The 14,006-nt window shown below is 44.3% G+C and overlaps 1 protein-coding gene across 3 annotated transcripts in view; it reads right to left on the reverse strand.

The window, feature by feature from the left end:
* BRD4 (bromodomain containing 4) overlaps positions 1-13,676 on the reverse strand; it is an 88,374-nt gene extending 74,698 nt beyond the window's left edge. For 2 of the 3 annotated variants that reach the window (XM_084885829.1, XM_084885827.1), the window contains exon 1: positions 13,432-13,676. The gene's annotated coding sequence lies outside the window, so the exon portion shown is untranslated. Of the gene's footprint in view, positions 1-12,980; positions 13,064-13,431 lie in introns of those variants that run through there. The other variant, XM_084885828.1, reaches the window with a different exon arrangement.
* Between the last annotated feature and the right edge of the window lie 330 nt (positions 13,677-14,006).

Here is a 14,006-nt window from a genome sequence, read left to right on the forward strand (position 1 = left end):
CCATCACTGCAGGAAATCCCACTGGACAGCAATGCTTTAGAAATTGGACGGGTCACTTTAAAACAAGTAAAATCCAAAACAGACCGTGAGGTGGGGGATTCTAGGAGAAACAAAGAGCAAAGACATAGAATGGAACAGAAGCCAGGGGCCCAGAGTACCCAGAATAGGAGTTTGTGTTTTATTTTATATACAGTGTATTTTAGAACAGCAGAATTATGTTGTAATCCATCTAGTGCAGGGGTCTTCAAACTACGGCCCGCGGGCCACATGCGGCCCGCAGAGGAGTCTGATCCGGCCCGCCAGGTTTTTTGGGCAGTGAGCGCAGCCGAGGTGTTACAGTAGGAATTAGTAGTTCATATAGTCCGGCCCTCCAGCTCTCTGAGGGACCATGATCTGGCCCCCACTTTAAAAAGTTTGAGAACCCCTGATCTAGTGTATTTTGATCATGTACTCTCAAATCTGATTACTAGTCCAGTTTTGCGTGGAGTTTGTCTAACATTCTACCATTTTCTTGAGTGAAATTTTACCCCCGAGTCAACCAGAGCCAAACTCATATTCAATGAGATCAATTGTCATTTTACAAAGTCAAAGGAAAGGTTTTAAAAGTAAAATAAAGTTCTGGCTGGTGTGGCTCAGTTGGCTGAGTGTCATCAAAAGGTTGCAGGTCTGATTCCTGTTCAGGGCACATACCCAGGTTTTGTGTTTAATCACAACCAATGGATGTTTCTCTCTCTAAAATCATTTTTTTTTTAAATTTAAAAACAAAATAAAAATGTTTCTTGGATGCACACTTATTAACTGAATTATATCACCTTTTTAGCATTGAGTCTCTACCAATCACTAGAGATGAAGATCCCTTTAATACCTGTCTCACTCTCCCCAAGTCATTTAAAAAATATACATTTTTATTGATTTCAGAGAGGGAAAGGGAGAGGGAGAATAGTTTATCTCCCTCAGTCTGCAGGTTCAAGGGAGTGCAAGAACAAATGTCTCATAGCAGAAAGCAGGTGTTAAGTCACACAAGGAACCATAGCCATAGCCATCATCTTTATATGTCTATCCATACCCAATACCACCAAATGATCAGGCTATCGACCTATTGTGTTACCTTACTTATTGCAAAGACACTAGGCTGACACCAAATCCTGAGAGACAGTTTTATGAAGAGTGGCAGCTTCAGTGAAGAGCCCCAGAATACAAATCTTTTTTTATCTGCAGCCACCACAGGCCTTTTCTGGCATATTCTGACATTCCTTACACCCAGGAAAAGAGAACAAGCTAAGAAAGGGGTGCACAGGAGTCCTGGGCAGGTTTGTACCACTGTGGGCACATGGGTTACTTGAGCACTCTGGAGGATTTTTACAAGAACAAACCAAAATGGGTGCTCCACTTTGTTTCTGCTTCATAAATTTGCAAACATCCGACAAATCAGGTTGCGTGCAAAAAGGAAAGTCTTCAAAACCATCAAGAACCTTTTATTACTTTTTAAAATCCTCACCCAAGGATATGTTTTTATTGATTTTTAGAAAGAGAGGAAGGGAAGGAGGGAGAGGAGGAGAGAGAGAAAAATTGATGTACTGCCTGCTGTATGTGCCCCAACAGGAGATAGTATCCACAACCTAGATATGTGCCCCTACTGGGAATCAACTCTGCAACTATTTGGTTTAAGAAATGATGCTCCAACCAACTCGACCAAAACCATCAAGAGCCTTTTAATTAACATAAGACATTTCTCATTCTCAAAAAACAAAACAAAAACATGCTAGTTAATTCACTGTAGTACAAACTCGTTGGTTGGGCTTTAGGGTTCAACCCCCCCCCCCCCAAATATTATTCAATGTTCACACATATACATTTTTCTGGAGAAAGAATCCACAGCATCCATCATATCCTCAAAGAGACCTCAGACCTCCCCTCAAATTAAGAACCGATGCTCTAGTGAGAAGCAGGGCTACTTTTTCCTTGGCCACTGGACTCTCCATTATTTGAGCCCCTTAAAGGACTAAATAAAGCAAAATAAACTGTAGAAAAATTATTGCTCTAGCAATGCTTAACACTTGTTTTTGACTAAGGAAATCTGAGTAGCTTTCAGTAATACTAGAAGAATGCCAAGCAACAGACTACAAGAACTCAAGTACACAAACAGCTTAGCAAATGACAACAGTTTTTGCAAACATGGACAAAGATGAAGTCAGCCTACTGAAATGTTCATTACAACTTCATTCATGTAAATGTCTACTGAAATTTATCTACCTGGTCTCTTATCCTAGTCTTACCCTATGCTTCCCTGATGGTCTAAGCCAGGGGTGAGGAAACCTTTTTTCTGCCAAGGGTCATTTGGATATTTATATTAAAAGGCAAAATAAAACTATCAACTTAAAAATTAGCTTGCTATATTTAGTCAAACAATTAACTCACCCCTAATGCCTTGGCAGGGCCAAACCAAATTATTTTGTGGGGCTTTTACGGCCTGAAGTTCCCCACCCAACTTATCTCTGTTTCCTGAGGGATGTTTTTCTGGCCAAACCGGCCCTTTTACTGGTGGCCCAAGCCCTCTCACTCACCCAAGAGACCCTTGAGATTTGGTGTGACTCCTCCCAGAGCCCCACAGCAGCTCCCCCTGTACCTGGGACCTGGTAAGAAAAACTGTTTTTCATTCCTCTACCACAGGATTCTTTTAAAAATATATATATATTTTACTGACTTTTTACAGAGAGGAAGAAAGAGGGATAGAGTTAGAAACATCAATCAGCTACTTCCTGCACACCTCCTACTGAGGATGTGTCCACAACCAATGTACATGCCCTTGACCAGAATCGAACCTGGGACCTTTCAGTCCGCAGGTCGACGCTCTATCCACTAAGCCAAACTGGTTAGGGCTAGCATAGGATTCTATACATTCATCCTTAACAACATATATTCACTTCACCCTTTTCTTTTTTCTTTATATTATATCTTTTTACTCTCTTTTCTTTAAAAAAAAAAAAAAAAAAAAAAAGGTAGCATGTGTTTTTTAATTGATTTTAGAAAGAGAAGAAAGGAGGAAAGAGAGAAACATTGATAAGAGAGAAACATCAATCAGCTGGAATGCCTCCTGCACACCCCGCTCTACCAGGAATCAACCCCACCACCAGGGCATGTGCCCTGAACGGGAATCCAACTGTGACGACCTCTTGGTGCATGTTAAGACACTCAACCAACTCTGCCACACCTACCAGGCTACCCTTTTCTTCTTCAGCTAATTCTGATTTACCACCTCAGTATGAAAAAATAACTTGCATTTCACCCATCCAAAATTTCTTGCTTTAAGGAGTACATTCTACTTCTAGTAAAAGACAGATGGTTTAAGGAAAAAAAAAAATCCCACCTAGCATGTTTCATAATAATAACCAATATACTGCTGGAGCTATTACTTGAGGTGAACAAGTGAAGGGCAGAGACAGGCTACAAGTGCCATGTTTAACGCAAGGTGGTTCGGCCTTCCATCCTGCACATGGTCAGGGATGAGCAATGATCTGATTCAGAGTCTCCTGCCATCAGAAAGCACTACTGGGGAAGACTCACTCTTGACCTTGAGGACAGGGTATCAGAGAGAACAAGCTCTTGATGTCCCTGTTAGAGCCCCTGGATTCAGCTGTGCCTTAGCCCCACTCCAAACTTCTTGACAAATCAGCCAACCAACTTCCTCTTGTTGTAACTAGATTTGTTATATTTATACTAAAGAGACCTATCCAATACAACCATTTCCTAAAAGAACTGACATCTTATTTTAAAAGTTGGTAGGACAGTATCTACAGAACAAGTAGCTTGCCTTCCACACGCTCACGCACGTGCACATATGCCTGTTTTGCCTGTTGCAAACTACTGACAATCTTCACCACTACATGACTTCTCAACTTCACCACCACTCCCACTTCCTACAGAGCTTCTAGCAAGCAGTGGGTACAAGGAAGAAGAAAAAAATCAATGCAGTTCACCTGCTACTAAAAAGCATATCCAGGAGGGGGTCACCCTTGGACAAATGTCATAGTAACAGTGATAATAATAGGAAATAAGTAGAGTATTACAATGTTATAGCAATAGAAAATAAAGTGTTATAAGAAATGTAGAAAAATTATTTCTTGTGAAATATTAAAGAGCATGGAGAATGACCACACTAGCCAAGCCCTAGCTGCACCCTATTGATAAGACCATAGCTGAATGCTTATCCTTAGGAATGACATATGTAAACCTGATAGACACCTTCTGAGTGACACTGTGATTGATAAGCAGCTTGTATTCTGATTAACACTTGTGTGATGACATATGTGACTGATAGCCACCTGGATTGCCATGGGTCAGAACAGGCTTAAAAACGGGTCCCCAATTTAGACACCGATCATCCTCTTGGTCCACGCTCCAAGGACAGTATCTACAGAACAAGTAGCTTGCCTTCCACACGCTCACTTGACCCAACCAGATGGCCAGCCACCCAAAGATGGATCCACCACTGTCCACAGAGAACGCCACTCTTCCCTGGGGACCCCATTAAGTCTGAGGAGCCGACAGCACCAGGAACCTTGTGAGTAATCAAGTGTGCTGTGTGATTTGCAAATGCATATTCTTGTGTGGCATAACTCCTCCAGCAGTCTTAACTATATTAATTTTTCTTTAGTCTTGCTTGCTTATTAGTCTCTTTGCTAGCAACTACTTAATGTATGAACACCTGCACAGTTAAGTTGATCTCAAGGGATGCCTACCCCCCTACTCAGACAGCAATTAATGAACAGAATGCAAAATGGCCAAAGAGGGAGGAGAAATCAAGGTAACCAGTTACCACTGAGTAGTATCTAACACAATGTTATTTCACACTGTTCTGACATGACCCACAATAAAAGACACATTTTATTATGTACACAATAAATGAAATAAAAGTTTTTATAAAGTACCCTTGAGTGGCTGACACCCTTTAACATTTCTCTTTTTTTCCTTACACAATAACTGCAATCTACCTAATTCAGTAACTGCAATCTACCTAATTCATGCCATTACCCACAGTTTGAAAAACACATAATAAAACAAGAATTACTTTCTCTTAAAAATCTAGATTCTGGTCAAAGTTCTTAGAGCCAAAAATCTATTATCCCATTTCACATATGGGAAACTGAGGCTTGGGAGGGTATACAACTGTTCCAAGACAGGTATAGTGTACTCCTTCCTACAGCCAGCACCCCTGCCCCCCACCTGTGCTGGCAGGTTCCATACTCCATGCAGTTCTCTCATTTCAATTCTCACAATAACCTGCTCCCACGAAATATGTGTTTCCTCAAACACAGTGGAAAGTGTTTCAAATATAAAATCATAAATTTATCTCACTCTTCCTTTTCTTTTACACCAAACAAAATCTCAAATACCATTTCACCCACAGGCATGTATGTGTCATTGCCTGGGGTAAGACAACTGGGGACATCAGCCATCCACAAGGACATAGGAATTACTAATTCCTGTTTCTGGGAATTGCACAAGCCCAAGCCCAAGCCTCCCCTGGCACTGCTTCACAGTGTGCCAATGTCTGTGGACATAACAGCAACTAGGAACAAACAAGAAGTTTCGGCTGTAAAATGGACAACAAGACCAAGAAGATGACCATAGGCAAAATGGGGCCTGGATAGCTTTTCTCAAAGCTCTTCAGGCAGAGCAAAGCAAGCACTCCCTATCCCCACCAGAATATAATAGAGGCTCCTGCTTATTCTCCCCATCTGAACAAAATAAAAATGAGACACCACCCCTTACTCCCCCCACCCCCACATTAGAACCCATTTTACAAATAATGGGGCATGTTACATAACTTGCCTGAGGTCAAGGCCAGAAGAGGGTCCATCTGGGACTGAAACCTGAAGGTAGACTCCATAGTTCTCCCTCTCTGGTACACGGTTCCACCCAAGCCCAACCAACCCTGCTAACACAGCCCAAAGTCCTGGAATTTTCTACGTTGGGAGAACAGGCCAACACTGTCAAGGAAAAGATCACAGAATACCCTATTACCTAGCATGAACAACAACAAAAAGTATTTATTTGTAATATGTCACAGGTCAAAAAGAAATAGCATATGCATTCGAGTACTCTAATTGACAGTTAAATACTCAGATTTGATAAATCCCTAAAAGAAATATGTTCTCCAATTGGGTTTAACACAAAAGGAATCTCCACACGGAAATGGATCCTAACAGCATCTAGAAATGGTGAATGGCATGGACTGGTTCTTCTGGTCAATAGGCCCAAAGTCCATTAACTGGATCTCAGCCTTCCAGCCAGGAAATGTGTTTCCCTGGAATATTCAGCTATCTTGCCCCCCTTCTAGGGAGGTCCTGACTTGTGACACAAATCTTCCAGGAGACCAGAATCTTTTCACCAAAGCCAGATGTCAACACAATTCAAATTAAGGTCAAAGCAAGCAGAGAAGTTATGAAGGTATGCTGGAAAAACCTCAGTTCATCAGCAATCTCTGGCAACCTGGCCATTGCCTTTGTCCAGATAACCAGGCTTTCATGAAACAGACACGTTACAGTTTAGGCCTGAAGATACACTGGACCACCGTCCTCTGCTGGGTCACTTCCCCAAACTCTTCAGCCAGGATCCCTGGGTGGCAGTCACCAGAGCTTCCACTTTTCCACCAATCCCATTATCACCACTTTTAATCTATCAGATAAAAACAAATTCTCACTTAAAAACAACCTTAACCCCCTCTCTCCATTCAGAAAGGCACCTGGCCGATCTTGGTGTCACCTAGTACACTTTCCTAGCCCTCATCAATGTGACTCTTACCCTGGTACCTAATCGCATTTCAATTTTGGCTATGGTCAATGACAGCAAGCAAGTAGCTAACCTTGAGAGTGCACTGCCTCATTTTACTGTCACCTGAAAGATTCGTAAATGGAGTTTGGGGAAGGTTGAGGGACAGCAGATCCAGGATTCAAAATGGGGTCTAATTATGCCACAATGGTTAGAGCAGGCCAGAAGAAAATGAAGATAGGACTGGACACCAAGAGTCCATTCAAGCCCTCCCACTCTCTCTCTCCAGAGCACTCAGATAACACTGAACTCCTAGTTTAGGATCAGGAATTCAGGAAACAAAGTCCAGCTCTGGGCAAAAGGGAGTAGAAAGGTCACAGAGCAAGATGAGACACTTCTGCTTCTCAGAACAAACTCAAGACCACATTTTGTTTTCACACAATTGCTATGTGTGGGGGGATAATGTTAAAAACCTCACCCTTATAAACAAGACACTGTGTTAAACTGGGGGGGGGATTCATCGAACTTTTCTAGAAGACTAATTTGTATAGTTTTCAAAAATGCATACCCTTTGTCTAGCAATTCCCACTCTAGACATGAAAAAAAAGAGAAAACTTAAAAATCACATGCAAAAATAGCAGAATTAAACTATAGTATTTCATGTTAGATTAGACAACCATTTATCTTTGTTTTCTTTCTGTTAATCCTTACCCAAGGATTCCTCCTCCACCCCATTGATTTTTAGAGGGAGCAAAAGGGAGGGAGGAAGGGCAGAGAGAAACATGGATGTGAGAGACACATCAATTGGTTGCCTCCCACATTCACTGGAAATCAAACCTGCAACGCAAGCACTCCTCTTGTCCAGGAACTGAACCTGAGATCCTTTGGTGTGAGGGCCAATACTCTAACCACTAAACCATACCAACCAGGGGTTAGGCAAATATTTCAAACATAGCATTTTGGAAATGTTCACAATGTAAAAATTTTTTTTTTTTAGGAGGCCAATGCCTTATCCATTAGGCGACTGGGGCTTCTTAAATTTTTTTTTTTTTTAAAGTTAAGAGAATACATCCGATTTTGTTACTCCTGTAGAAAGACTAGAAAAATAGATTTAAAAGATTTCACATTTAACACCATCTTAATATTCTATTTTCCAAATTCTTTAAAATAATCATGTGCTACTTTTGTTTTTAAAGAAAAAATCCTTACAGCCCAGCCAGAGTGGTTCAGTGGTTGAGTACTGACCCATGAACCAGGTCACAGTTTGATTCCTCCTATCAGGACACTTGCCTGGGTTGAGGGCTCAATTCCCAGTAGGAGATGTGTAGGAAGCAGCCAATCAATGATTCTCATCATTGATGTTTCTATCCCTCTCTTACTCTTCCTTCTCTCTTTGAAATCAATAAAAGACAAGTGAACAAATAAACGAAGAAGTAAAACAAAACCCTACAATCTCATTTTCAAATGTGGACCAACCAAGTCTATTCCCTTCAGGGTTGAATGGGACAGATAGTTGCTTTGCTCTAACTATATTTCTTTAGAATGGAATACATCCATGATTTATGCTGGAACATACAGATGCAGATTTTTAAAACCAAATTAACTAACTTAAAGCCTGTTTAGACGAAAGAAAAAAACTAAATGTTTCTAAAATCTCCCTTCATAACAACAGTATGAGGTTGGGGTACATCTTCCAAACTGTTTTCTTTCTTTCTTTTTCTTTTTTTAAAATATATTTTATTGATTTTTCACAGAGAGGAAGAGAGAGGGATAGAGAGTTAGAAACATCGATGAGAATCATCTATCAGCTGCCTCTTGCACACCCCCCACTGGGGATGTGCCCGCAACCAAGGTACATGCCCTTGCCCGGAATTGAACCCAGGACCTTTCAGTCCGCAGGCCGACGCTCTATCCACTGAGCCAAACCGGTCCCGGCCCAAACTGTTTTCTGTGCCTTATTAGAATTTCAAACTGTTCTCCAACAATGGATAGTTAAAAAAACTAAATGGGAATCAAACTACCCAGACTGTACAACATGCTAACATCCTTGCACTTTCATTTCCTTATTCTTTTTTTTCTTTTAAATATATTTTATTGTCTTTTTACAGAGAGGAAGGGAGAGGGAAAGAGAGTTAGAAACATTGATGAGAGAGAAACGTCGATCAGCTGCCTCTTGCACACCTCCTATTGGGGATGTTCCAGCAACCAAGATACATGCTCTTGACTGGGATCGAACCTGGGACCTTTCAGTCCGCAGGCTGACGCTCTATCCACTGAGCCAAACCGGTTAGGGCTCATTTCCTTATTCTTTTAAATGGCCATACTGTATTCCATTAAGCTTTTCGTAAAAGCGCTAGAAAATCAATGCCGTTAAAAAGTTATTGTGTAGCCTCAAAAAGTTACCATGACCCAGTAATTCCATGCCTAGGCATCTACCCAAGAGAAATTAATATATATGTCCACACAAAAACGTGCACATGAACACTGATAGCATTCCAAGTATCTATCAACTGATGAAGGGATAAAATGTAGTATATCCATATAACGGAATAGCATTCAGTTATAAAAGGAACAAAGTACTGACTCATACTACAGTACAAACCCTGAAAACATTATACTGCATCAAAGCAGCTAGACACAAAGTTATGTTATATAATTCCTGAAATGTACAAAATAGGCAAACACTGGATTGTACACTTTAAATGTTTTTATTATTGTTGAGTTTTAGAGAGGAAATGGGAGGGAGGGAAGGTGAGAGAGAGGAAGGGCCATCAATCAGAGCAATACATTGATTGGTTGTGACCATAGGGTACAAGGGACAATGCCCCACTGGCCAGGGCTGAATTGTACATTTTAAATTGGTGAACTGTATCATGTGAAAATTATGTGTAAGTAAAGCTGTCATTATACACAGTTTATATTCAATAAATACTTTGGGGATGAATACATTAATAAATATATATACCAAACAAAAGTCATCAAGCAAATACCTTTTTGTCTTCCCTTGTGCATAGTAAGAGCTCAGGAACTAATTGTTGATATGGATTAGCCAATCACATACACATGAAATGAGAATTTCACAAAGAAAGTGCTCAATCTTTTTTTCAATCAAGTTTTTATTGACAATGAGATTCACATTAAGAAATGCTACCCATACCTGTTTATTATTTGTGGCACGATTTATCACTCTCTAAGACACTTTTCTCAGGTCAGAGTTGAACAGCCTAAACCCACCCACCACATTTCAAACTGCTAAGTAGTAAATATACAGTAGACAGTGCACAGAAATACTACATTCCACAATGCCTGGACTATTAATAAGCTTACTGCAATTTTTAGAGATCTTAATGTTATCTTAGTTAAAATTCACATTCCTTGTAAGTCCTACTGACTATGTCTCCTGTTAACAATAATTTATTAACATAAAAGGAATTATTTGCAGCTGGTATTTTGGACATCCCAAATTCTTGCTCAATTATCTCTTCAGTTTATTCACTCAAAGAATATTTTAGGTGCTTTTATAGGAATTAAGGATACAATATAGAATAAAATTAGACAAAGCGAAGCAAACAAAACCCTGTCTTAATGGAACTTAGCAGACCAGTAAAAAGAAAATAATTTAGGACAATTTTATTTTTAGACTTGTTCCTGTTTTTTTTGTGTTTTTTTTTTAATCCACACCCAGGGATATGCCTTTTTATTGATTCTAGAGCCAGAGAATGGGAGAGGGAGACAGAATCATTGATGTAAAAGACAAAATCCATTGGTTTTCTCACATATGTGGCCCAACCAGAACCTGGGCTTGTGTCCTGACCAGGAATTGACATGGAACAACACTCTAATCAGAGAGAACACCAGCCAGAGCATAAACTCATGCCTTATGAGTTAAATGTCATCATCAGCAAGGAATCCCCACATTCCTCAATGTGCAAATGTGAATGTCCAGTAATGTTAGTACCAATTTTCAGTGACAAGCCTTTCTTTTTATACTTTTACCACATAAAGACAAACAACCTACTTCACAAATTTATTTAGTATAAAAAACTAAAACATTTTACATGCACATAATTGTGAGAGTGTCAGTGGGCTGTTCGAAATTTAACAGCCCAGAGTCTTCAAGTTACTGAGGCACCAAAAGCTTTTGCTTTAAGAAAAAGCGAGGACAGTCATGCCTTATAGTTAACTGTCATCATCAGCAAGGAATCCCCACATACTGTCCACTGAAAGGTGGCAGGTTCCATTCCCAATCGGATGCATTCGGGGGAGGCAAACGATGGATGTTTCATCCTCTCTCTAAAATTAATTTTTTATTAAATTATTATCTTTGTACATATACCATTGCCTCCTCCCTCCCATACATGACCTCCCTCCCCAGAGTTTTGTGTCCATTGGTTGTACTTATATGCATGTATACAAGTCCTTCCGTTGATCTCTTATCTACCCCAGATCTCCCTACCCTCCCCCTGTAATTTGACAGTCTGCTTGTTGCTTTACTGTCTCTTAAAATTAATTTAATAAAAAAAACACGAAAAATAGAAAAAAAGAGAAGGCAATCAATAATCCGATTTGTGTAACATGAAAATATCCACCACCACCAAAAGCAGAAGTGCAATTTAGTACAAAGATCACAACTGGCTCAAAAAGATAACTTTTGGTGCCAGTTCCTGATGGCGTGGACCAACGAACATGAGGGGGCCCTCCCGGCGCTGGCTCTGGACTGTGCCAGGGCCCACCGAGCGCACACGGTGGCGGCGGGAGAGGTGGCGGCCCTCACTGGGGAGCTGGAGCGGCTCTGGGGAGGCCCCCTACCACCTGCCCCCCGGACTCTCATCGAGGAGCTCCCCGGCTGAAGGGTGGACTCCTGGCACCAATAAACCTGTGAATGGTCCGAAAAAAAAAAAAAAAAAGATAACTTTTGGAAAAAAGGTCTAAAACTCAATTACTCCACCTCTTCAGTCCTTAAGTATGTTTCCTACCAAGATAGGGGGCACGGTGGATAATTAGGGGATGCATTTTGTTTCAGACCAGACTTTTCCTTCTCGATTTGTTAAACTGAAACCAGCTCAGAGTTTTACCGGCCCCAGGCTGAAGCTTTTGGGGAGAAGGAGTTGGTTATCTACAATGCCTTGCTGGAAGATACTCCCCATCCAAATTATAACGAAAGGAATGTTTTATTAAATTACTGGCAAAGTCATAAAACTGTGCCATCTAAAACCTTGAAATTGAAAGCACATTCATAAATCCTGTTGACTATCGCTTATCTTACAAATTCTAAGGACTACAAATTCCAAGGGGCTCACAATTTAAGGAACCTGACAGCCTCATTCATGAAAATCTCCCAACTGTATTATAGCACCAAAGAGCCACTGGCTTAGAGGTACAGAGACTTGGTTTTTTGTAAACTCGGACATCCACAGCCCTCTCAAAGGTAAGCAAAGACACTTCCAAGTCTCATTAGGCACAGGATGCAAAGTGGTCACTTCTTGCATCCAACACACAGGTAAAAACGAACCCAAGGGCCAAGAATATAAACCCTACCAGGTTGCATGAAACATCAAATGAGTAAACAACTACATAAAAACACTTAAAAAACAACAACAACAAAAAAAACAGTGCGTGGTCTTGCGTAAAAGGGAAGTCAGCCAGCCACTCAGCACATGACTCATCCACCGGCCTGAACACTATCCACTACACCAAAGTGGGCTTTCCCATCTTCGTCCAAGGCCAGCTTCGGGGGCGTCTCTGTTAGGTAAAGCTGTGCTATTTCCATGCGCGGGTGAGAGAGGGGGTGTCATTTTATGTCTCCGAATCACAACTCCCATCACATCCCAACTCCAAACCACCAAATAAACGGGACAGTCAGTGGCAAGGACGCCAAGCGAGCACCGACCCAGCAAAACAAAGCGCCCAGCGAAGGACTGCCAGGATGAAAGGAGTTGGGTGAAGAGGGCCAAGCTCGCCCCCCAGGCGGAGGGCAGCGGCAGCCTCCTCCCGGGAGGGAGCAGCCGCGTTCTCCGCAGAGCTCCGAGGACACTCGGGAAGGTGAGGAAATGGGGGCGGGGGCGCGATGCCCCAGCCCAGGCGTAAGGACCAAGGCGCCGGGGTGGGCAGAGCGCGCGCCGGACCTGACCCACGTGAGCGGTCGGGCCGAGGCCAAGGCCGCTCCAAGGACCGCGGCGCCGCGGGCACCTCGCCGGGCCCGGACTTACCCGGGCCGGGCGCGCCGCTGGCCCCGCAGCGGCCGCTTCCTCCTCCTCCTCACTTGACAAAATGGCGGCGACAGGAAGTGCTGAGCGCCTTGGCCCGCCCCCCCTTCCCCCGGCCGCCCGCCCGCCCCGGCGCGGCGCACGCGCCCCCCGTAGGAGCCCCCGCCCCGCTGACCGGCCCGACCCCGGGGGCGTCGGCGCCAATGACCGGGCGAGCGAGCGGCCCGACGCCCCGACGCCAACGGCGCGGGCGACCCCGGCGCGAGCGGGCGGCGCGGGGACGCGGGAGGCCCGCAGGCCCGAGCCCGCGTCGCCCCGGCCTTCCTACCCTCGCGCCGATGGCGTCGGGGCTGGCGCACCGGCCCATTACGCAATGCAGGTGACGCGGGCGGCGCCGAGAGCCCTCGCCGGCCGCCCTGAGCCTCCCGCCGCCCCGAAGGGCACTGGTCCTCACCTGAAACGCTAGGCCGCACGCCGCCCCCACCGGCCGCCGCAGCCTCCTCCTGGAGCTGTTATGCGGCGCCGGGGCCCGCCCGTCGCGCCCGCCGCTCCGCCGCGCTCACAGGCCCCGCTCGCCGGCGAGCACCGCCGGCAGCCGCCACCGTCGCAGCCACTGCTTCGGCACCTTGGCTGCGGGAGAGCAGAACAAACAGCCCTGCCGCCGCCGCCGCCGCCGCCGCCAGCGCACTGACGTCACCGTGCACGCTGTGCGCGCGGCCCGGCGTCGCCGCCGCCCGGCGTGCGCGCCCCCGAGATGGCGCCCGGAGCGTGCGAGCTCGGGAGAGCCCGCGGCCGCGAGGTAAGTGCGCGAGGCGGGCGGGCGGGGCTGGGGAACCCCGCAGGCTCCGCGAGGGGGACTCTTCCGATGGAGGGCGGGGCCCACAGGCTGAGGGCGGGGCCCGGAAGACCGGGAGGAGGCTGAGGAGACGTTCCTCAAACCCCGTGCAGACTGACTGACGGAAGGAACCGCGGGGAGACCGGAGGCTGCGTTCAGGGGAAAGATCTGAAGGCGGAGATAGACGTCCACAA

The sequence above is a fragment of the Pipistrellus hanaki genome, assembly GCF_964339955.1.
Source record: "Pipistrellus hanaki genome assembly, chromosome: 5".
In the NCBI taxonomy this organism is placed as follows: Eukaryota; Metazoa; Chordata; class Mammalia; order Chiroptera; family Vespertilionidae; genus Pipistrellus; species Pipistrellus hanaki.